Genomic DNA, 22,496 nt, shown 5'->3' on the forward strand with positions numbered 1-22,496 from the left:
GGAGATTGCCTCAGCGTTTCTCAGCAAAGGCATCCCTATCAGTGAGTCTTTCCTTATAAATAACCTTTTGAATATCTGTTACCATCTTTGTATTGTTCCACCTTACAGGGTTCACAGTATCACAGTCTCACGTGGGTTGGAAGGGACCTTAGAGATCATTGAGTCCAACCCTTGGGATTCGAGCCTCCTGTGTAGCAGAGCGGCACTTCTACCACTTGCACCACAAGGGGATTCAAACCCGGGCCTCCGGTGTTACAACGCGGCATTTCTACCACTGCGCCACCGGGGCACACCTGGTGTTGTAAGAGAAGTGGGAAGCCTAAGAGACCTTGAAGACTGAAGCAAAGAACTTGAGGACCTCAGCCTTCTCCATGTCTGTTGTAGCCAGTTCTCCCTTTCGTTTACTGGAGGGTGTGCACTAAAGATTTGCTGTTCCATGAAGGCTGCTTTTCAGCACTGGGGTGTAGCAGGAGTCCTGGAATCTGAGATGCTTATTTTGTTCCAAACACCTCAAGTTTCTGGAAAAGAACTTCAAGGAAACATCAACCCTGAACACTGAAGAACATTTGAAATAGCAGGGGATCTGTCATTGATTTAGTTTCACTTCTAGCACCACTTCTTCAATCAGAAACATCAGATAACTGTATGCAGTAATTACCACCTTCCTCTGTGTAATAGCTGGGGTTCTAGCAAACTGCACAAGCTGCTTTAAATACAGTCATGTTTCCCTGAACTTCACTATGGTTATTGGCAATTTGGATTAAAATCACAGTTCCCTCTGAACCAGGTGGGTCCTCCCAGTGTGCTAATGCTTCATCAAAAAAAAAAAAAACCAAAAACAAAAAAAACCAAAACAAAACAGAAAAAATAGAAAAGTAGGAAGAGATTAAATGACACCCAAGAAAGGTGTGAAGGTGCATCGTGCACCCTGTAAAACTGACTTAGGGAAAAGACAAGCCACCTTAATAGTGTAAAGAGAAGTCAAGTCACTAAAAGGGGTTGCAAGTTGGGTGGTATAAATGCCTATAATCAGGCTTTAAAAGTGTGTTTAACACAACTCTCCTGACAGAAAGGAAACTATGGACATGTTTCCAAATAGGTTGTGGTTTGCTTAAGTCTTCCCATGAATATGTGTCTAGGAAGTGTGTTAGATGTCTCCATACCACTGTAATTAACTCTTTTCTTCTCTTGCCATGCTACTTTGGTCAGATCTTCTGGGGGTAATGTATCTTGGTAAAGCTGGGATTCCCAGTTTGGACACACGTGAGCAACAAGTAAGCTGTGGTGCTGTAGACTGATATCCCCCTGCCAAGCAGTGAGAAATGGCCTTATCTGGTCAAGGCTTATCTCCCAAGGGCATTTTTAATTGGTCTAATTATCTGTGATCTTTCCCAGCTGAGGATGGTAACCTGTGACATGTTCCAGTACTCCAGTATTCATCTCAATTCAAATTCAGGTAATTGCACTTTCCCTTTTTTGCAATCTCACTTGGTAGAAGTGTATTCCTCTTCAGGAGCATATTAGCTACTTCAAATCTTAAATTGATGCCTCATGTACTAAGGCAGCTGCAGAATTTCATCTTGTTGGAAAAAGAATGATTTCTGTGCATAAAATCCACCATAACAATTCCAATCCGCAAAGGGAATGAGTGTTACTCATTCCAACAGCAGCATTTGTGCACAGCATCTATTATCCAGAAACCTCATGAAGTTCAACAAGAAGAGCAAAGTTCCTGCAGAGGAACAACCCTCTGTGTAGCAGTACAGGCTGGATGCCAACCAGCTGGAAAGCAGCTTGCCAGAAAAGGACCTGTGGTCCTGATGGACTGTAAGCTGAGCAGGAGCCAGTAATGAGCCCTGGGAGCAAAGAAGGCTAAAAGTGTCCTAGGCTGTATTAGGAGGAGTGTTGCTAACATGTCAAAAGGGAAGATCCTTCTCTTCTACTCAGTGCTGGTGAGGCCACAGCTTGTCTGCCATGTCTACTTCTGGCTCCACAGAATGAAAGAGGCATGGACATATTGGAAAGAGTTCAGTGATGGTGGCAACAGAGATGCCAATGTGACTGGAGTATCTCTTCTATGTGGAGAGGCAGAGAGAGATGGGGCTATTCAGCCTGCAGAAGAGAAGGCTTTTCATCAATGTGTACAAAATACCTGAAGAGTGCAAAGAAAATAGTCAGGCTGTTTTTAGTGACTCTTTTTTTTTTTCTAGTGAGCATGATGGAACACTAACACAGGCTGTCCAAGGAAGCCGGAGATCTCCCTGGAGATCTCCCAAAGCCGCTTGGACATGGGCCTGGGCAGCTGCTGTGGGTGGCCCTGCTGCAGCCAGAGCTGGGCCTGACTGACCCTGAACACTGTGCCAGCCTCAGTAGCTCTGTGATTCAGGATAAATTCCGCTTTTTAATAATTTCCTGATGTACTTTGAAACAAAACCATGTGAAGAATGTGTGTGAACCTATCTAGAAGTACAGTCTGACACGGAATCTTTTTGTTTTCTCAGGTGAGATTTGCCACATATACTGTTCAGTCTTGACTCAGAGGTTTTCAATAGCATCAGACCAACAAGAATACAAGCCAAACACCTAAACCTTTGATAGAAGAATGAGTCTTGTGGCCTGTCTGCTATATTCATATTCACCTCCTCTTCTTGAGCCTTTCTGATTGTTCTCGGTGGCTGTGATGCTATAATGGGATGGAGAGTATTGTAATAATTGCAGGATGGTAAATTCTTTGGCTACAGAGAATGAGAATGAGCAGCAAGTACAGCAGCTTCAGTAATGAAGGAAAAGAGCTGCTTACCTTTGGAAAGCCTCAGATAGGCAGGGATCTCTGACAAGAGATATCATTGTCTCCATGTCAACCCTTAAATGAGGTCTGGGAAGGGCTGGATCCTGGCTTCACCCCTTCACTGCTTGCACCTGAGCTCCCCTGGGTTGGCCCTGCCTTCCTACCAGGTGCTCAACCACTGTCTCAGGCCGTAACTTAGTATTTCTACTACAGTGGCTTATTTGGTCAGTGTTTATTAATACTGTACAGGTCTGCTGGGTTTGTTGGATCTGTGCTGGCCTTTCATAGCCCCTCTTGGCTGTGCATGGGTCCTTGTCCATATGAACACCAACTCTGATCTCAAGAGCAGAAGTTCTGTGGGATGTTCCATATAGACCCAATGCATCTTGTAGTCTCTGTCATTTTGCAGGGAAAAACAAGGAGGCAGCTGAACCACAGACCCTGCTTTGAAGACCACCAGAGCTGTTCCAGCCCTCTTTGGGTAAGGCTTGAAGGGAGTCTGGGACTTTACTACCTGTTTGTATACCAGTGAAGTAAGGAAAATACCTTTCTTCTCAACTTGGATGTAGTGAAGGCAAATGCTTTCTGGTTATGTCATTCTTTCCTAAAGTAAAATACTTTCAGAACTCCACTGGACAGATGGAGCTCTGCACACATGGTTTTCCATGAATATTGCATTAATCCATATTCTGTGTTATAAATTACAATCAATCCATTCTTGTGCTAACCAAGCTGCAGCTGCTCCCAGCTGAAAAGCCTTTTGAACTCTGCCAGACAAAATATTCCAAGTCTCATTCCAAGGTGCATGTCATTGTGGTTCTCAGGCTCTCATATGTGCTTAATTTAGAATATTTATCAAAGTGTGCATTCTGCTGATGGTCAAGTGGGTGCCAGTGCTTACAGTGATGTTGTCTGCAGACTAACAAAAAGCTGAAGTTCTTTCAATAAGTGGTAATACACTGATTTCAGCTTCAGTACAGCTAATCTGTAATCTAATTTGCAGTAAATCTTTCAAAAACCAGTGAATTAAAGGAAAAGTGTCGGCTGCGAAGTTTAAGGGTGGATCTGGACTTCCTCTGGGTTTGTGGTCTCCAGATCTAGGACGTCTTTTTTTTCTGTTCTGAAGACAAGAACTATTTGTAAGTGTGGGCACAAGAACTGAGATGCAAGTTTTCTTTTGGTTCTCATGTAGTCTGGTTGTGCCTTGGCTTGTTAGAAGAAAAGAATGGCCTTGCCCTTTAGGTGTAGATTTCACAGAACAGAGGGAGTTTAAAACAGTTATTTCAGTTAGATGTCTACCTTTTATTTTTTACTTTCTTTTTCTATCTTAAAATTGGTATAATGGGTTATGTTCAAATTCTGTGAACTAATAAAAAATGAACTTACTGATGACATAATGTGAGTATTCACTTCAGTGAATGTGAAGTGTTATGTGATTCATACTGAATCCACTTTCATGTTGACTGGGACAGAAAGATGTGAATTGTTTGCTCTGTGAGCTAAAGACCTTTACGTTTAGGGCTAAGGGCTGAGTACCCTGATCACCCTACCTTTTCCAGTTTCAGGCCAATTCCTGGGATTGTCTGAGCTCCAAATAATTCTGTAAAGTTATTAATACGTTATAGTTGGTTGCTAGTGAAGTTCAGATTGTACCAGATTTGAAAACTATTAAGCTTCAGTTATGTCTTGCCAGTAGCTCTTATTTCTCAGAAAATGGGACTGTAAAATAGTTTTCTTCTTTGTGTGTATTTTAAAAGGAGTAAATTGGGGATTTATAGGGATCCAAACCCAAATATTTTCTCTCCCTTTCCTCCTTGTCTTAAAATCGCCGTGTAGGCAGAATTTTTGGGATACATGCATGAATACGTAAAATTCATCCAAAAATTTGCAAATTGGAAATTTCCTGACCAAATCCTTATGTGGTGTTTTTTTCAGGGAGGTATCATTGCCCATTATTAGACTATGAAATACGGGGGGGGGGGAGGAGGAGAGGGGGGAGGCGAATGCAGAGCAGTTCCCATGGCTGCACCTTGTTGGTCATCCTCCTCTTCCTTGAGTGGAGGGAAACTGGGAGATGAGGGGGGAGGACTGTGGTGACAGAGGAGACCTAGTCCTTATCAAAAACAAAAAGTGGCAAGGTTATTGCTGCCCTGTTTCACTCCTTAAATTCCTGCAGCTGTTCTCAAGAAGGACACAGTCTGTTTGATCTGAAATGCTGAGGCAACAAGCATTTTATATTCACACATCAATTAGGCCATTGTTTTTATTAGTCACAAGAGATAATTGCATCCAGAAATTTCCAAATAAAATGTTACTTTGGGCAAAACAACGTCACACTGACATTTCAATTATATGAGTTATTTTCTAGCATAGATCAGCAATAAACTTTCCTGAAGAGTGAATTAAATAGGAAACAAGAAAGCAGAGATGGGGCAGGTGCCAAATGTCAGTGTGTCTAGCGCCAGCATTTCTGTTCGTGTCCTCACTCCTTTTGTCTTTATGCCTGTTGCAGTCAGCCAGTGAAATCCAGTGATGTCCATAGGCAGCAGACATGCACAGAGGAGAGGGCTCTTTATGGAGGTGTACGCTACCTATAGCTGGGGTTTGGAAAGGGGGAGTCTCTGCTTTCTGCCTTTGTCTACCAGGCAAAGCTGATGATGTCTCCTTGGAATGGAAACTTGGATATCCTGGCTTTCAAAGGATTTTTGTAAGCAATTGGGAGAACACACAAATGGTTGGTGAAGCACCACTCCGGTGGTAGGCTCTGGGCAACAGGTGCCCATGCCCCTGCAAACCCAAAACCATGCCACCAGAGGGAGTGGGCCGGAGCTGCCTCACACAGATGTAGCAAATGCTGTTTTTCCATTGTAGACTTTTTTTTTTTTTTTTTTAGCCAATGTGCCAAACAAGTGAAAACCCTAGCATAAATTTCCCTTATCCTACCATAAAAATGCTTTTATTGGTAATAGCTTATTTCATGCACTGAGCTGTTATATTTTATTCTGGGAAAACAAACAACCCACTAAGAGAATTTTGTGAGAGAGTCATTTTGGAAAAAAATAGGCTTCCAAGCACTTCCTAATGCGCAGTCAGGCTGAAATAAAGGTCCCCACTTGCCCATTCCCCATGAAGTTCTTGTTGGGGTTTTCACATCTTGGTAAGCGGAGTTCTGTCTCTACTCTTTGGTGAAGATCAGGAACAAACTCTTCTAATGGGTTTCATCATCATCATAGTCATCATAGTCTTGTGCGGGTTGGAAGGGACCTTAGAGATCATCGAGTCCAACCCCCGGGATTCGAGCCTCTGTGTAGCACGTTTTATATTTTATATGTTGTTGAACACGTTTGTTCAATAGCAGGCAAGAGAGCCAGGGCTGTATTAAGTACAGGCAAACTCTGATTAACTTCTATCTCCATTTCCACTTTCCTTTTGGTTCCTCTCAAATTAGCCTCTGATTATCTCAGTGTGAGATTAATCCAGTGTGATGAAGATCAAGTAGTAATGATTCTTTCTGATAGTATGTTTTCTCTATGATTGTTGTAGACAATAAAGAAAGAATGCCAGGCTTCTTATTGGAAACAGATTTTTCGGGTTCCTAAATAAATGCCATACTCATGCCCGAGAGGGAAAGAACAAATTAACTGCTCTAAGGAAAATTAATGTTTTTTAAATCAAGATGTATCTATATGCTTTTAATCCAAAATATTATATTAGAGGCCCAAAACTTAATGTCTGTGCTTGCAGCTGAAGGCTGGAGATGGCCACTCAGTACTGCCAACCTGGTTGGGATACTGCTGCATCCCTGCAGTGCCCAGGTAAGGCGTTCCCTTGTGGCACTTGATCCTGCAGGTGATTTTGGGCATTTGGCTGGGTTTCATCCTGTATGGCTATAAATTCCTGCCTGAAGCAGAAGCTAGTGTTGCACATGCCTTAGGCACACTAACTTAGAGAGGCGCTTGGGATGCTTGTGCGTAGTAGACTCTCCTCCTGGATCACACTGTGCACTAACCACTTCATCCCAGCTGCGTGTTTGCAGCCCTATGTAGACAGGGGCTGGTGAAGTTTATGTTAACGGTTGTTGATTGCTGCATGATCAGCAACGTATCTTCTTCTTGTAACCACACCAGTATATTGCTGGAAGTCTTTGGACAGATCTGTTACTAGCATTAGTAACTGTGCTTAGTAACTCTGGAGCTTTGGGCTAAGCAAGAGCTTTGTGTGTGTTATGTACTGTGCAGCTGCCCTCTGTGACTGCAGGGAACTGTGAGGAGATGGATCTGCAGAAATTGACATTTCCTTACAAGCAGCAAATGCTCACATATCACAGTTTAAAAGAGAAAGCAAGCCATCCCTAGATCCCTTGCTAGATTTTTTTCAGCTACGGTCTTGATGGTATAAATAACACACCAAGAAATGTATAGAAGAGGGACCTTGAACACTGGGTCTGTACCATGGAATTACTCCTATAATTAACACTTATCATCACTTGAGCATTATTGTCTGGTGTTTTTCCCCCTAGGCCCATTAATTTCTTTAAAATAATGAGCACATTTGTGTCTTGTTCAATGTTCTTGGCTCTATGAGCAACTATGTTGTGGCTAACTGAAGTACAGTCACTGCTGCTCTGATATTACAGCATCAGTGATTAGAAAGGATTTGTTCCCGAGCACCTTCGTAACTTGAAGAATGAATACACCTGATGTCTTTTATTCTAAACAAGAAAAAGTCATTCTAGCTTAACATCTCATCAGAAAAATAAGCAACTTAAACAGACCAAGATTTATCAAGGGCAGGGAAAATGGGAAAAAAATCCCACATTTTTTTGGGTTTTTTTTTTTTTTTTTTGGTATACAATGCTATCAAGCCTCTGAGCTTTAGATAAGACAAGAAACAGCCATTATAACAAATGTGCTATTAGTTCTGCACTAATGTAACTAATTAGTCTGTCAGTTCAATGTGAAAAAAAGGAATAAGCACTGCAGTGTGCAGCTTTGTATTAGTCAGTCTTTTTCTGCTCTTGAGCAAACTTGTTCTGTGTGCCAGAGGCAAAAGCATTAGTTGAATACAGAACCTGTTTATAAACCTAGCACAGCTTGCAGCTTGACGGGTGCCACTGCTGTTCATTCTCACCTTTCTGCTGTCCACAATTAACCTTGCATAGCTTGAAATTCTGCATGAAATGAAAGATGGGCTCTGGTTTCAGCTGGGCTGCTCTGTCCTGAATTAAAGCTGCTGAACTTTTGCTGTACATCAGGGTCCTTACCTGGCCATCCAGGCAACTGGGAATCAAGCTAAATGGTTCTGCTCATTAAATGACATCGTGAAGGGAGATAGGAAGCTTTTGGGGGCTTTCAGTAGGTTATTAAGTGATGCTTTTCCTTACAACTAATTGTGGTGAAGCAGTGGGGCAAGGCTGTGGCTGGGGCATCAGTGGAGAATTCTGGGGGGAGGAGAGCAGCATTCTTGCCGTGGTCTTCGAGCTTCTAGACAGCCTCAGCTGCCTGGGAAACCACAGCTGAATTCCTCATGTCAATGTCTTCATTTTGGTTATTGTTTGAAGGAATCTCCTTACATCCAGTTTCCAATCAAAACATCATGTACTCACTAAAATCTGAGCTTCAGTATGAACATGTTACACTACAGGGACTGAAGTCTACCAATCATGTAACATAGATGGATGCCTTTGAAAAACAAATCTTTAATCAAAGTTACACTCCATTTGTTTTTCAAATTTCCATTTTCCCTTCAAGTGGCTGTTTCATTGCTATAAGAGGCATTAAGAGCTATTCGTGTTTTTCTTCTTGTAGCTGTTTTAAAACGGAGCTTCCTTTGTTATTAATATCCTGGCAGTGGATATTCTCACTTATCTGCTCTACACTCACAGGCTTGATCCAAGATTACCTGGTTTAGTTTCTTCATAAAGAAATATATATATCATTATTTTAACTATTCAAATGTTTTCATTGGAAAGTGCCATTTCTTTTTCATTCTGTTGTTGTAATTATATATTAATTTAAGGCAGATAAATTCTTCTTCCTTCATGTCTTTTTGTCAGCCTGAAGTTAATTCAATATTAACACATAAAAATAACATGGAGGTTAAATGAAATAATAGATGCAGCTATGTTGTAACTCTTTTATATCCAGCTGCTGATAGAAAGCATAATAAGGGTGCAAAATGCAGGCAGGCCAATTTCAGCCTGAGGAGGTATGAGAAACAACTACTTGTTATAAGAAGATGCACTATGCATACATCATGCCATTGATTTCTACACAGGTGCTGCCTTTGGTTAAAAGAGCTGAAAGAGAGGACTTTCTCTGAACATTTAACTAAGGTTTCAGGTAGGAAAATCACTGCTGCAAATTACCTCTAAGGTGCATGGTTTTGTTTTGTTTTTGTTTGTGCAGTAGCTTTTCTGTGTGAGTGTTTCTTTCTTGCACTAAGGTATGATCATCTCAGGTAGGAGAACCTCCAGAATGATCAGGTAACTGGAAGCTTGGTAAGAAAAATGCTTTCATTGCAGCACGGACTTCTTCCAAAGCAAAAAAAACCCAAAAACAAAACACTTGTGGAAAAGCTGGACTTCTCCAACACTGAAACTCCTGAACGTGTCAGTGATAGTTTGTGCTGAAGTGATAATTGAAACATACTCAAAGCATGCTATCAAAATGTTTTGACTAAAAAGAAATAGTAATAATCTATAGCCAGTTCTGATAAAAAGACTGTTTCAAGGCAGGACTTCATGGACACACAAACTTTAGACTTCAGAAAACGGCAAGAATTTAATATTCTCATTTTTCCCCAATAAAGACTTTTAAAGGAATTTACCATTGCTACCTATCAGCATGTTAATCTAGTCAACACGGCAGGACGAGGGCTATCTGCAGAAAGAATTCCACCTCAACTATTTCTCTGGATTTGCCAATCCCTTCTCAATATTATGTTTTTGCAGGCAGCTCTGCCTGCTTCTAATCTCCTTCAGCATTCTCGACTCCAGTAACCTCTGTGCTGTAACTTGGTCTCAGTGTCTTAGGCCTGCAGATACAGATGTGTTCAGTTCATTATCATCTTCATGCTCTTTTCAGCAACCCAAATACCAGTCATCCCAGGTGACTTTATACACTGCTAGGCAAGTTTCTTATGCAAGATGGTGCCAAATTCCCATGACTAATCACTCTAGAAGTATGGTGGGTTTTTTTGTCTTTCCCCTCCCTTTTTTTTATATAACATTTTCCCTCTAGTGTTCTGCCAATGCAAAGAAGAACTCATTTGAAGTTTAGCATGGTGTTTCTTACAAGTTGTTTAAGAAACAGAACTTGTTTTAAAAAAAAGGATTTGTAGTTTTTAATCCAATCCCCTGGGAGTCAAAACCTGCTGATTGTATGGCCACATGCAAGAGTATATCATTGTGTCCTCTCAGACAGACATTAGTGGCATCCTGTGAAGTAATACAGAGGTTTGATGTCTTAAAGAGCATAAGAAAGTAAGTAGGTGTTCATATATTAGGATAGCACAGATCTTGTTTGTTTGTTTGTTTGTTTTCTTTTTGTAAGTAAAGTGTTCATGTATGTTTAAGCACTTCGAAGTCGTCACCCAGATGACTATTACCTCATGCATGATGTGCATTTTCTGGTCTGTATCATTTGTTCTTCTTGGTGTAAGAAAGCCAGCTATGCTAGATGAATGCTATGTGTACACAAAGACTGTACCTCCATGTCTTGTAGCTTTGTGCCTGCTTTCTTGTCTATCATTTATCATCATTAGTGTGTGTCTGCTAACAAGGAACTATTCAGCTGGATCACAGGAGGTGCTGCCCAATGTTTTGCTACCAGATTCATGAGGAGGAAAAAGATGGAACAGAGATGAATAATCTTAAGGACTGAGGAATAAACAGAGACTTCTAATTGTAATTCCTGGCTGTCATCATCCTAATTAGCAGTGGGTCTATTTGATGCCTCAGTTCAGAGACTGTGAATAGTGCTGCTTTGTGTCTGTCGTGGTGATTAATATATTTCTTGGTAATAACCTGGTATAATGTACAAAGCTGTATGGTAAATCTGTAGAGTGCACTGCCCTAGAACAATTCAGTGATACTTAACCCGGTTGCATGAATGGTAGCGTCTTCTGTTTGGACCACTGAAAAGTTAGACATGTAAGAGGTGTCTAATGAACCAGAATATTCAAGGGACTAGATAGAAACAATAGCCTTATGAATATACATTGAATTCAATAACAATTGTTTTGCTTTTTTCTCTGCTCATTTTGAATTGCTCCTCATGGAAGCCAGCTTTAGCTACACAAGGAATGGAGAGACAATGGAATTGTGGCTAAGTGAAGCGTATTCTTCCTGCAGTTTCTCTGATGCTTTCCTGGAACTGGTAAGAGAAAAGGTATATATCCCACAGAATGCAAGGTGTGCTTGTGCTCATGTTGCATGCACAGTGGTTATGAAGGGCAGTTCTTAAAGCCACTCAGTAAACTTATATTAATTTCAGTGGTCTAAGGTACCAGCCCTTAGCTGAAGCCCATGCCTCTGAGGAATGTGCTAGATATATTTTAATTTCACTTTTAAGTAATTCCAAAACTCCCAGCATTCATTTCTTATATTACAACATCCTTTCTCAGAAGTAATTTTGCATGCCGTATAACCTGACTGGAGTTGCAAAAGCAAACGAAAGAAAGCACTATCCACTGTCTTTCTTCCTAAGAACGTATCTCTTCGATTGACCTAGCCTTGAGGAATAGTTCAAATCTAGATTACAGTGTTGGTGGAACAGTGCAATCTTAATTTATGTGACAGGTCATTCTAAGATACTATGCAATATCTTATTTTTTTTTTACTTATTCATTAAGTGGTTGGAAGTTAAGTTAAATAAATAATCAGATAGTATTACAAGGTCAGATAGCTAATTCTCTCTCAGACAATACAAGGTACTTGGCACTGATGAACTGCACCTCATCAGACTTTTGTGGGATAAGCTTCATTTTGAGAAATTTATTGCTCTGAAATGTCTGGCAAGTGATGCTGAATATTAGTTGCAGTAAGAACTATTGAAAAATGATAATTGAGAAGGGATCGCCAACAAATTCTTCTCTTTTGGCGTGGCCTATAAGTTACAGAAATGTAAGGTTCTAATGGGACTTTCACACCCAGACACTGACTGTAATTCCAAGCTTTATTAATGAAAGTCAGCATTTTCAGAGAAGCGAGGTTAGAGCCATGGAACTCATGGTGTTTAAGATTTGTATCCTGCACAACAAACAGCTGTTAATACTCAACTCCTATATGTTTCAGTGTATGGTTGGTATCTATATCCTCTGTTTCCAGAAACCAGAAAATTTGGGTACTGCTTTTAGTGTTGGACCTGCTGGAGGCTGGAAATGATGGTGCTGGTGGAAGAGCACATTTGGGGAGCAGAGTTAAGCTTGTTGTGACTGTTTCCCTACGAACCATAGGCATGCTGACTGTGAGGTATGCATCTCTGGTGGAAGTAGAAGAAAAGCCATTTTTGTTTCCTTGTTTGGAGGGAGGGATGCTGTGTGCAACTGTGGGTAGTGTCACTGATACACACTCCAGTGTGCAGTCTGTATTTGGGTGCATTAAAGCAGAAATAAGTTCCTGAATTTAGGTGCTGCTAACTCCAAGACCCTGTTTTATCAGTTACTGTTCAGCAAAGCTGAGTTAGTAGACTTGACTCACATTATTTAAGACAAGTAATATTTGGTCTCTCTTTTCAAATTATTTGGAACACACACTCCCTTCCTCCACTTTAAGCTCCAAAGCTGCAAAATAATTGCTCCTTAACTGGGCTTTGGTCTTTGCTGAATTCAGTTACTCTGACTTATTCTTGCTGTCCCTTTTCAGAGGGATGGTGCAAAGTGTGATTTGTCTATACATCCTATGCAGAAGGAAAGGAGCTTATATGGTTTTGCTTCTCATCTCTTTACTCCTATTAAATCAATTAGCTAAGATCGAGAATTCAGCTATAAGGCATGCTGAAAATCTTGTTCTCTAGTAAATTCATCACTTTCTGTGTCACTTGATATTATTTTGTCCTCCCTTATCAACTAGTTTTTTTTACATAGTGGGAATGCTGTAGTATAAGAGACCTATTTTGTGTGTACTACAGCACAAATCAGTTTAAGATGGAGGGAATAAAAAAAAAAAAAAAAGTTCAGAAGACTTTCCATGTTAAATATCAAAGTTTTCATTTGTAGAAGTCTAATAAGAAAACAATTTATTCTGTGAATTTGGTGAATGACTTTATAGCTTCCAGGCAGCACTCTCAACTTTCATTGTGCATGTTTCTGACTTTCTCTTTGTGTACTCAGAGTTTTTTATGCAAAAATCACTTCAAAAGACTCGGGTTCAGAACAATAATAATAATTTAACAAATCTTAGCATGCAATAAAACAGCATATTTATTTGAAATACCTCAGTGTCAACACATTTTACAAGGAGTACTTGCGCAAAGTATTCCCTGCACAAGAAGTAGAGGCAATATTTAGAGGTGGAAATCCTGGTGTTTTTTAAGGCAGGATATGAAAGCAGGAGATTATTAAAAACTTTACCAGAAATCTCATTTCAAGGGTTGTGTTTTCCCTGTGAGCTGCACTTAAGGACAAAACAGTGTATAGCCCTTCTTTCTCTTGCTGCTCTTTCACTGTGACTTTGACTCGTTATGGATATCAGTGTTCTTCCCTCATTCATTTAGATTCTATTTATGGAACAAAATGGACAAACTGGATCTTCTGCTGTCTGCTGGTGGCCACTGGAAGATTTAAACTCATGGAGGGAAAGTTTGGATCAGATGTCAGGGAGAAGTTCTTTACAGAGGGAGTGGTGAGGTACTGGAACAGGCTGCCCAGAGAGGCTGTGAATGCCCCATCCCTGGAGCTGTTCCAGACCAGGTTGGATGGGGTTCTGGGCAACCTGGTCTGATACCAGATCCGGAGGCTGATGGCCCTGCCAGTGACAGGGAGGTTCTAGCTTGAAACAGTCCTTGGGGTCCCTTCCAACCCAAGCTATTCTATGATTCTAAGATATATGCAAGCTGATGATACCATTGCTGTTGTACTGATGAGTACAGCTACCCACAGATTTTTATAGCTTGGATGAGAACAGTTTAAAAACTGTTTTGGCAGATCTCTAGGTGCCATTATGAACTTTCCTAACTCCTTTTCCTGCTTCCAGACCATTTAGTTTGAAGTCTCTCATGGGATATTTTCTCATTAGCATGTAAAGAATCAGGAGCAATTGGAAATCAGAATAATATTGAAAAAAAAAAAAAAAGTAAGCAAAAAAGAAAAAGAAAGAAAATGAACGATCGTTTCCTAGAAGTTTTGACGCACTTAAGAGAAAAAAATAATCCAAAAAAACAACCCTATAGGGAGACTTTATACAGGACAAGGTATGAGCCATGCTGTTATTTCCCCAATATTTCCAAAATCTGTGATTTTTTGTTCAGAGAATTTCATTTTTATTAAGATTTATCATATCCCCTATCATGTGTCAGCCTCTGGTAAGATTGAATGCTACAACGGGTTGTTAAAAACCATATTGAAAGCAATGGGAGGCGGAATATTTAAGCACTGGGAGAAGCATTTGGCAGAAGCCACCTGGCTGGTCAACACCAGAGGATCTGTCAATCGAGATGGTCCTACACAATCCAGCTCCCTACATACTGTAGAGGGAGATAAGGTCCATGTAGTACATGTAAAAAGAATGTTAGGGAAAGTGGTTTGGGTCCTTCCAGTTTCTGGAAAGAGCAAACCTCTCCATGGAACTGTTTTTGCCCAGGGACCTGGGTGCACTTGGTGGGTGATGGAGAAAAATGAGGATATTCAATGTGTACCACAGGGAATTTGATGCTGGGGGAGTGCAGTCAGTGATTCCGTGTGTGTATATATATATATATATATATATATATATATATATGTACATAGGTATGTGTGTATATATAACATGTTAATTATTGTTTCTCAGATATATGCATATGTAACACGTGTTACTTATTGTGTGTTCCTATGCAGATATATGTTCTGCATGATGAGGTGCTGTGGAATAAGGGGTGGAATGTTGTGGTTTTGTGATTTCTGTTGTCAGTATTCCACATCAGAACATCATGCAGAGCAGTGGCAGTTAAAGAGTTCATGTTCTCTTTCCATGTTACTGCCATTTGGGGCATTTTTGGGTACCTGGAGAGGAGGGGTGGCATCCCTGGAGGACTTGGGGGGTGAAGAGGAAGGGGGGTGGGACTCCATAATGGACCCCAGCCACTGCATCTGGCTGTCTCAGCTCACTGTGGAGAAAAGCACATGCTTCCATCACACTGTCGTGGTTTGACTTGTATTTTGAGTACTCTCGTCTCTCTCATTTTGTTTGATTTGGTTACATTTAGTAAATTACCGTTCCTTCTCAGATCATTGGCATTGTGTTTTCTTTCTGTTAAAACTATCATCTGCTCGCTCTCTGCCCTTCCCCATGTCCCAGAGTGCGTGGCCTGGGCCGGCTGGGTTACATAGCGAACCTCTTCCTATTTTTTTTTTCTTTGCTCCCTTGTCACAGACTTACATTTAGGGATAACCTCGTGACACAGTGTCATCTAAGTGCAACTAAAGTAACACAACTAATGGAATATCAGCTCATGGGAATAAATAAAATGCTGTTCGACAGGTGTAGAAATGCTTTAAGTATAAACTCTGTGTATAGTTCAGATATTGTTAATGTTCTGTCTCAGTCACACAAAAGTGTGGAAAGTGAGAGTTAGGTCTGCCTCTCTATACTTAATATGGCCTGGTACCTTTCCAACAAATATTTTATTATGGGAACTCTCCCAGCGATTTTGGAATGTGAGCAACATTTTGGTCCTCCTTATGGATTTGAAAGTGTTTTTTTTTTTTCCTTTGCACAGAGACAAATGTACAGAGAAGTGGAAGAAAGAAAAAGTTCAGTCCCATTTTTTAAGCTGCTGAAGGCAAATACAGACATTTCTGTGCAGACCCTCCCCTCCCACCTCATATTAATACGCAGCTAAAATGCCTTGTTAGAAACTGTACTTTGGTTAGAGCTCTGGCAGAAGATTTTTATTTTATTTCTCTTGCAACTGTTTTGTTACAGAGAACGTTTCTTCTATCTCTTCTGCACAGGTGGCTGGGCAAACCTGCAGTAAGAGCTCTGCTTGGCCTGACTTAAATAAAAAAGCTGGGAGGATGAACTCAAGTCTTCTGCACTGTACCCCAATACTGAGCTACTGTGAAATGATGCCATGCAAAACTTTGTTTCCTTCTCCTATGGGAGAAAAGTATCATTCCAAGCCTTGAGAGCTGGCATAGAATAAAACAGCTGGTGGATGCTTTGCTGGTGATGGAAACAGATGAGGATTTCAGTTCTTGGTTCCTTACTGCAGTATTTGACCTTCCTGCACATCTCCCTAAACTAGCATTGTAGATGCCTGTTTCACATATGGGAGTATGAATGGAAGGAAATCTGTTGAAGAGCTGGGATTTGATTCCTCTCCATGTAAGCACCTCATCCAATGCAATACTCCCAGGACCTCTGTTCTGATGGCTATGTATTTTCTGTATACAGCCAAAATGGTTACTGATTCATCTGACATTTCCTTAGGTTGCCATTTATCTCTGCAAGTTTTGTGCACAGTTTCTCCATTGATCTGGATAGGAATAAGAATAAAAACCCAACTCAATTGTCTGAATTCAGAGTCAATTGTAAAAGACTTGCAGGCTTTTCTTTTTTTTCTTTCTTTCTTTTTTTTTTTTTTCTCTTTTTTGCTGTTTTTCTTTCTTTGTTACTTTTGTAATCCAGCTATTAGTTGCATTCTGAAAACAAAGCCTTTTGTTTCTAATTTTCTTTTTCTTCTTAGCTTGAAACAAAACGGCTTTATAGTTACCATCAATAGCTCCTAAAACTGATGGAAAATTAGTAAGGTTATAAAACCTACAGAGTGTGTGTGTGGTTTGCTGTTACAGCTGCACTTTTAAGGAAAAGAAATATACGCACTTGTCCTCCTTATAAAAGCATCTATAAATTAGCACTCTTTGAAACATTCCTGATGTGTAGCATGATTTTTATGTATTACAGCCAAAACATGGCTCCTCCATTTGTAACATTTCAGTCCACTTAAGCTGTCATGCTAAGATCCATGGGGTCTCCATTATGGTCCTTTCCTTGGCAATTTCTGACTATGTCTCTTTCTTTCACAGGGCTGAGGTATGGGATGGCTGTGAGGTGTGGAGGCCTGGGATTTCCTGTGTGTGGCAAGTGGCCATATGAAGCTATCTTCCAGAGGAGTTGCTGCAAGACATCATCCTGGCTCTCATCCATCCATGCCGCCACAAAGGTTGTTCCTGAGAAGACCCACAAGGCCGTGTCTCCACGTGGCAACAGTGAGTGTGACTGTGGCTGGAGTACCACATCCTGCCCACCTCCCCATGGGTTGCATTAGGCAGCAGTGGTGTCATGTCCTGCTGCGTGCACTGGGAGGGCTTGTGCCTGCATTGTGAGGGCCTGCCAACATCTGTGCTCCTGTCTGCTTCAAGTATTGGTACAGCAATTTTGTCTGTTGTCCTACAGCTTTGAGGAGTTTAAGGGTGTGCTTCAGGAACATGGGGCATAGTGCTTTCTTGCAGGGATTAAAGTGAAGAGGAGAACCTTAAAGCAAATGAGAAGGATTGGAATTAGCTCTGATTCCAGAGAGTCATTCTTAAACTCTCTCTTTTCATAATCCAAGTCAAAATACTACCAATTCTACTAAATCTTCAATTTTCTTGCCTTTTATGTATCAACACCAGGACAAAGCAATTACAGCCCCTGGAGACACACAGGAGTGAAGTGAGTGAGGCAGAGATATTAGCATTGCTGTTGTCCTTTCTGGCCTTGTCCTCTGCCTTTATTAATCTGCATGCGTAAATTAAACTGAAATTAAACTCTTCATTTATCATCATGTTGTGGTGACAGCATGCAAGACCATAATGCTTTACAAACATGTAGCACTACATTAACATCAAAAACAGATTCTTCCCCTGAGAGGGGGGAAGATTTCAAAGAATGCAGAAAGATATCACAGGGCTGTAATCCCTCTTGAGGCACAGAAAACAACCGATTGTTGAAATCCTCAGAGCGGGAGGTGGGCCCAGGGATCTGCACAACACATGTAGGCTGTATAGCTTTTCCACTATTGAGAATGAAGATGAGAAATTGTGAAGGAAACAAGCTTAGGGGAGAAAACAAACAACAACAGAAAACCCCACCCAACAAAACAAAAAAAACAACCCAAAAAGTAACAAAAACAAAACACAACCAACCCCAAAACCCACATGGTAAAAGGGAAAAGATACTGTATGGTAATAATTCAGTGTGACAGCCTAGAGAAGGGCATTGCTCCTAGTACCAGCCCTCTTGATGCAGACTGTCTCTGCTACAGCAGGCTGAGCCTCTGCTCACATCCATGTGCTGTCTTCACCTGCTGCCATCTGTGCTTGTAGGGCACTGGGCTGCCCCACTTACCTCCATGGGATGCTAGCAGATAACCCGAGATCCACCGGGGCCGTCTGTGTGGACTTCTTGTGGTCCTGATTTGGTTAAGTACTTAAATACACGCTTAAGGGATTTTCTGAATTTGATGTTTTTTGTTCTGCTGGCTCCCTCCATGTTTCCGGGCTCCCTGAGCACTTGACTTCACCCCTGCTTTACCATTTAGGTAAAGGTATTTAGGATGCTCCTGCTGTCCAAGGCTCAGCCCTTCTCCTTCCCTTCAGCACTCAGGAAATGCCTCACAAGGTAGGTCATTTTGGAGTTATTTTGTGTAGAAGCTGTGCTTGTTCTGCCCATACCCACCCCTGTAGGTAGGAGCACATTCTGTCCAGCCAAGAGCTGCACAGTGCATGGTCCTCAGTCCCAGTGGTGTGTCTGGCAGCTGCCACTCCTTGCTGCACAGCCTGCAGAGATTTAGGTGATTTAAGACCCTACCTCTGAGGAGCTCCAGAGCTCCTAGGCCACATCAACTGTTAAATAAAGTTCCCTCCCTCAGACAGCTAGGATCTCTTCAAAATGTTGTCCTCAGTCCTGTATTCAACTTCAGATTACAAATCCCTCAAAAGTGTTGTGATTCCCACATAGGCAAGTTTATTTACTCAGTCCTGCTATGCTCCATCAAAGATACCTCATTGGGAGAAGTCAGAGGGCCCCATTCGTCAGCTTGAGAGGAAATCCTGCCTGCAGTAGCAATGCTATGCGTGGAAGTGCAAACCTGCCAAGCTTTACTTACTTTAGCCTAGCGTGTGGTGAGGCGTGCTGATAGATGCATGATTCCAACGTGTTTTGGAGGCTGGAAGGGGAAACTCATCACCTGGCAGGAGCAGGACATGCATGCCCCTGCAACCATGTGGTTCATGGGTCCCGAGCCCCTTGGAGTGGCATGAGAATGGGAGCAAAGAAAGTGTGCAGCACAGCCATGGGTGAAGTACATGCAGCTGGAAGCATCTCTCAGGGGAAGAGGAACAGGGGAGAGCTGTGAGCAGTGATTAACTGTAACCATTAAATTCAGAAAACAGTGACATAATTTTGGGAGTGTGAGTGTACCATCTGAACTATCCTAGAGGAATGTCAAGTGCCGTGAAAATAATACCATATGTTCAGAGAGCCTGATCTGGAGGTTTCCAAACCACAGAGCTGGATTTTACTGGGATACTTTGCAGATGCAGTTCATGAGGTGCCAGACCCTGAGAATCTGTCCTTTGCACCCCTTCTTGGGGCAGCCATGTCAAAGCCTCTCTGGAGCCATGTGAGTTGGCAGACAGATGGATACCAGCATGGAACTATGTGTTTTCTGCTGAAGCCCACACAGCTTGTGAATCAATGGCCAGGCTGTTGTGCTACTGTGCCACCATGCCTCTGGATAGGATCCCATGACTTCCCCCAGCAGAACCTGGATTCAGGTTCTGGAGAAGCTGAGCCAGCAAGTTACACTGCCCACTGCCTTGCAAACAAAAAAAAAAACCCACCCCAATATCCCTTTACAAATTGCATTTCAGACCCCCATAAAGAAGCCTATAAGGAAGTCTGAATTAACAGGATTGTTTTGTTTGGAGATTTTCCTCCGGGACTGAGGCTGTATGTATGGAACAGACTCGGAGCTTTGGCATCTCTGCTAAGATCAATTCACAGTTTGATGTTTTTGATCAAGTAGTGCTGGGGGGTAGATTTGTAGATCTGGGTGCCACAGCTTGGAACCCAGCTGTGCAATGCTGCCATTGGGAAGTGGGGGAGCAGAGGGAAAAGCGTGCCTGCTGCCACTGTGAAAATTAATATTTCTGCAGTTCACCTGCAAGAAGCATGCCGTGTCAAGTGCTGCATTTGAGAGAGAAGTATTTCTCCCTTCGAGGCTTTGAAAGAAAGGGCCTCATTGAAAGGAAAGAAATCCTGGTGATTCAGCTGAGTGGAGTGCAGTGTACTCAGAGAAAATAAGAAAGAAATGAAAGTGTTAGCTGAGGCTTGGTTATGGCAATGGAGGGGTATTAGCCAAGTCAAAATGGATTGTCAGACTCGGCTCTTGTTTGTATAACCTCCCATGTTCCTTGCACTGAGTCAACATCTAGCCATCTGGGATGGGGGAAGGGAATAACTTTTTTGTTTAGAAAAAATAAAATCATGTAAAAATCAGTTAAATTTATGTTTCTCTTTTAACCGAAGAAGTGTTTAAAAGGAAAACATACCTTTTGGAGTAAAGCATTTGTTTTTGTTCTTTATAAGTACTTGTTTGAGTTCATGTTCGTTAAATGGCTTGTAGTTATTCAATCATGGAGATTTCCCTTGCTAACATAAAAATAGGTGTGATTGAAAAATTCATAGCAGGAAAACAAAACTGCCTTTCACCCACTTGGACTTGCTTGACTTGATGAGATATTTGTAAACCTTTATAAGCACATGTGGTTTGTAAGCATATTTCTACAGAAAGGAATACAACTCAGACATAACTTTCTCAAGAAGACACATGAAGATGGAAGGAATAAATAATGCTACAAACCATGAGGCCACAAAAGCCAAGTTGCCAAGTGCTGGTGCTTCCTGACAATGGAAACTCAGAACTCTTGAATAAGAAAGGCAGAACTACTTGGCTAGCAGAGGTGGATATTGAACAGCAAATGTAATTTCATTTTCTGACCTGCCTCCTCATGTATACAAATTCAGTATCATATAGTTAAGACCCCTTAGCTTTGCTTGGCACAGGACACATGCCTTTAAAACTGTAGGAACCTCTTGTCAGTGCAATTTTTTGTGAAAATACTGGTGCTGTGTTTTGTGCTTGATCCTGGTCAAATGCCATGGGGAGAGGGATATTAGTTGGCTTGGGCTGACTTTGAATCAGGTCTGGCTTATGCCTTTTGCTATGTGGTGACATGTCTGAAAGAAACTTCCATGGCTGCTCCATAAAGGAGCATAAAACACAGCACAGCTAGTTCATGTGTGGTTATGCTGAAGAGTACAGAGGCAGGAGGAGGAAGGTGCAAAAGCCAGGATGGAGAGATGACTTCAGCCCTCCAGTGTCACCATGGCTTTCTGGGAGTCAGGGGTTACCATGGAGTCCTCTGCAGCACAGCTGGCAGAAATCTTCCACAGAAAAAGCATTTGTTGGTGTCTGCAAATAGCATCTTTACATGCCTGCTGATGTCATCCAATTACTCACCAGAAGTTTTCCCTAGAAATTACTCTGCCATTGGAGCTGAGTAATTTTGAACAATAAATCCTGTTGGTGACAGAGTCCTAACATTTTGTTTTGCTATTATGCATGTGGACAGATTTACTAACTTGCAGAACTCAGTACATCATAATCAGTTTCTGGGTCATTAAAGAGACTTGGCCAACTTTTACTGCACTTCATAATGTGGGTTTTTTGAGGGGGTTTGTTGTTTCAAGTGAAGCCAGTGAGAGAGCCTTGTTTTTGTGTGTTTTGAAATAAGATTTATTTCTTCTGTTTTCAGAAGTTATCTTTGTTTTTGCTACCCACGTGGAAAAGAAGAACTGGTAGGACTCTGATCATGAAACAAAAAAAGAGAAAAACAGTTATGGAAAAGAAACGTTCAAAGACACCATATGCCATTCATTTTGTTTTAATTCTAATTGCACTGTGTTGTAAGCAATGCATCCTAATTCTGACCTACTAATAAAAAATGTTTACGCAGTAAGGGTTAACTTTCTCTTGTGCACAAGGATCTAATTTAATTAAATCCCTGTTGAGCTTTTAGCTAATAAATGAAGTGTTATACAGTATTGCTGGAGCTCTTGGCATTGGGTGACTTTTTCCCATCATCATGCTAACTTATGAGACACATGCAAAATCTGTCCACCTTGCTGTGCCTGTGACTGAGAGGCAGAAGGCAGTGCCTCTGCAGTGAGCCTCTTGCAAGAGGTCATGTCTGGAGGAACTAATCTCACCCATGGGGGAAGCTGGTGCGCTTTGCTGGGTAGAAGTCCTGCTCCAGGGCACTCTGTGCTTTCTGAACTTCAAGAGGAGTTTGCATATTTTGCTGAAAATGAGTACCAAATTTAAACAAAATGTAAGCTTATTTATGCCCTCTCAGTGGTGTGTGCATATTGCTATATGAAGCTATGGGGATGTTATACAGTGAAGTGTTTTAGAGTGATGATGTAATGATTGTAGAGATGCAGGGGTATTACTGTGCCCAGTAC

At 41.4% G+C, this 22,496-nt stretch overlaps 1 long non-coding RNA gene across 4 annotated transcripts; it reads left to right on the plus strand.

The window, feature by feature from the left end:
* Positions 1–219: 219 nt before the first annotated feature.
* Positions 220–22,233, plus strand: LOC107313078. 4 transcript variants are annotated; one of them, XR_004307139.1, is made up of 8 exons: positions 220–1,456; positions 3,198–3,269; positions 6,533–6,603; positions 9,065–9,129; positions 11,072–11,178; positions 12,117–12,260; positions 15,938–16,310; positions 17,012–22,233. It is a non-coding gene; the product is annotated as an uncharacterized LOC107313078 (long non-coding RNA). The 4 variants fall into 4 exon arrangements; XR_004307140.1 differs by having other exon boundaries at positions 11,076–11,178; XR_004307141.1 differs by lacking the exon at positions 6,533–6,603.
* The last annotated feature ends 263 nt before the right edge of the window (positions 22,234–22,496 follow it).

This window comes from Coturnix japonica, chromosome 4, assembly GCF_001577835.2.
Source record: "Coturnix japonica isolate 7356 chromosome 4, Coturnix japonica 2.1, whole genome shotgun sequence".
Lineage (NCBI taxonomy): Eukaryota > Metazoa > Chordata > Aves > Galliformes > Phasianidae > Coturnix > Coturnix japonica.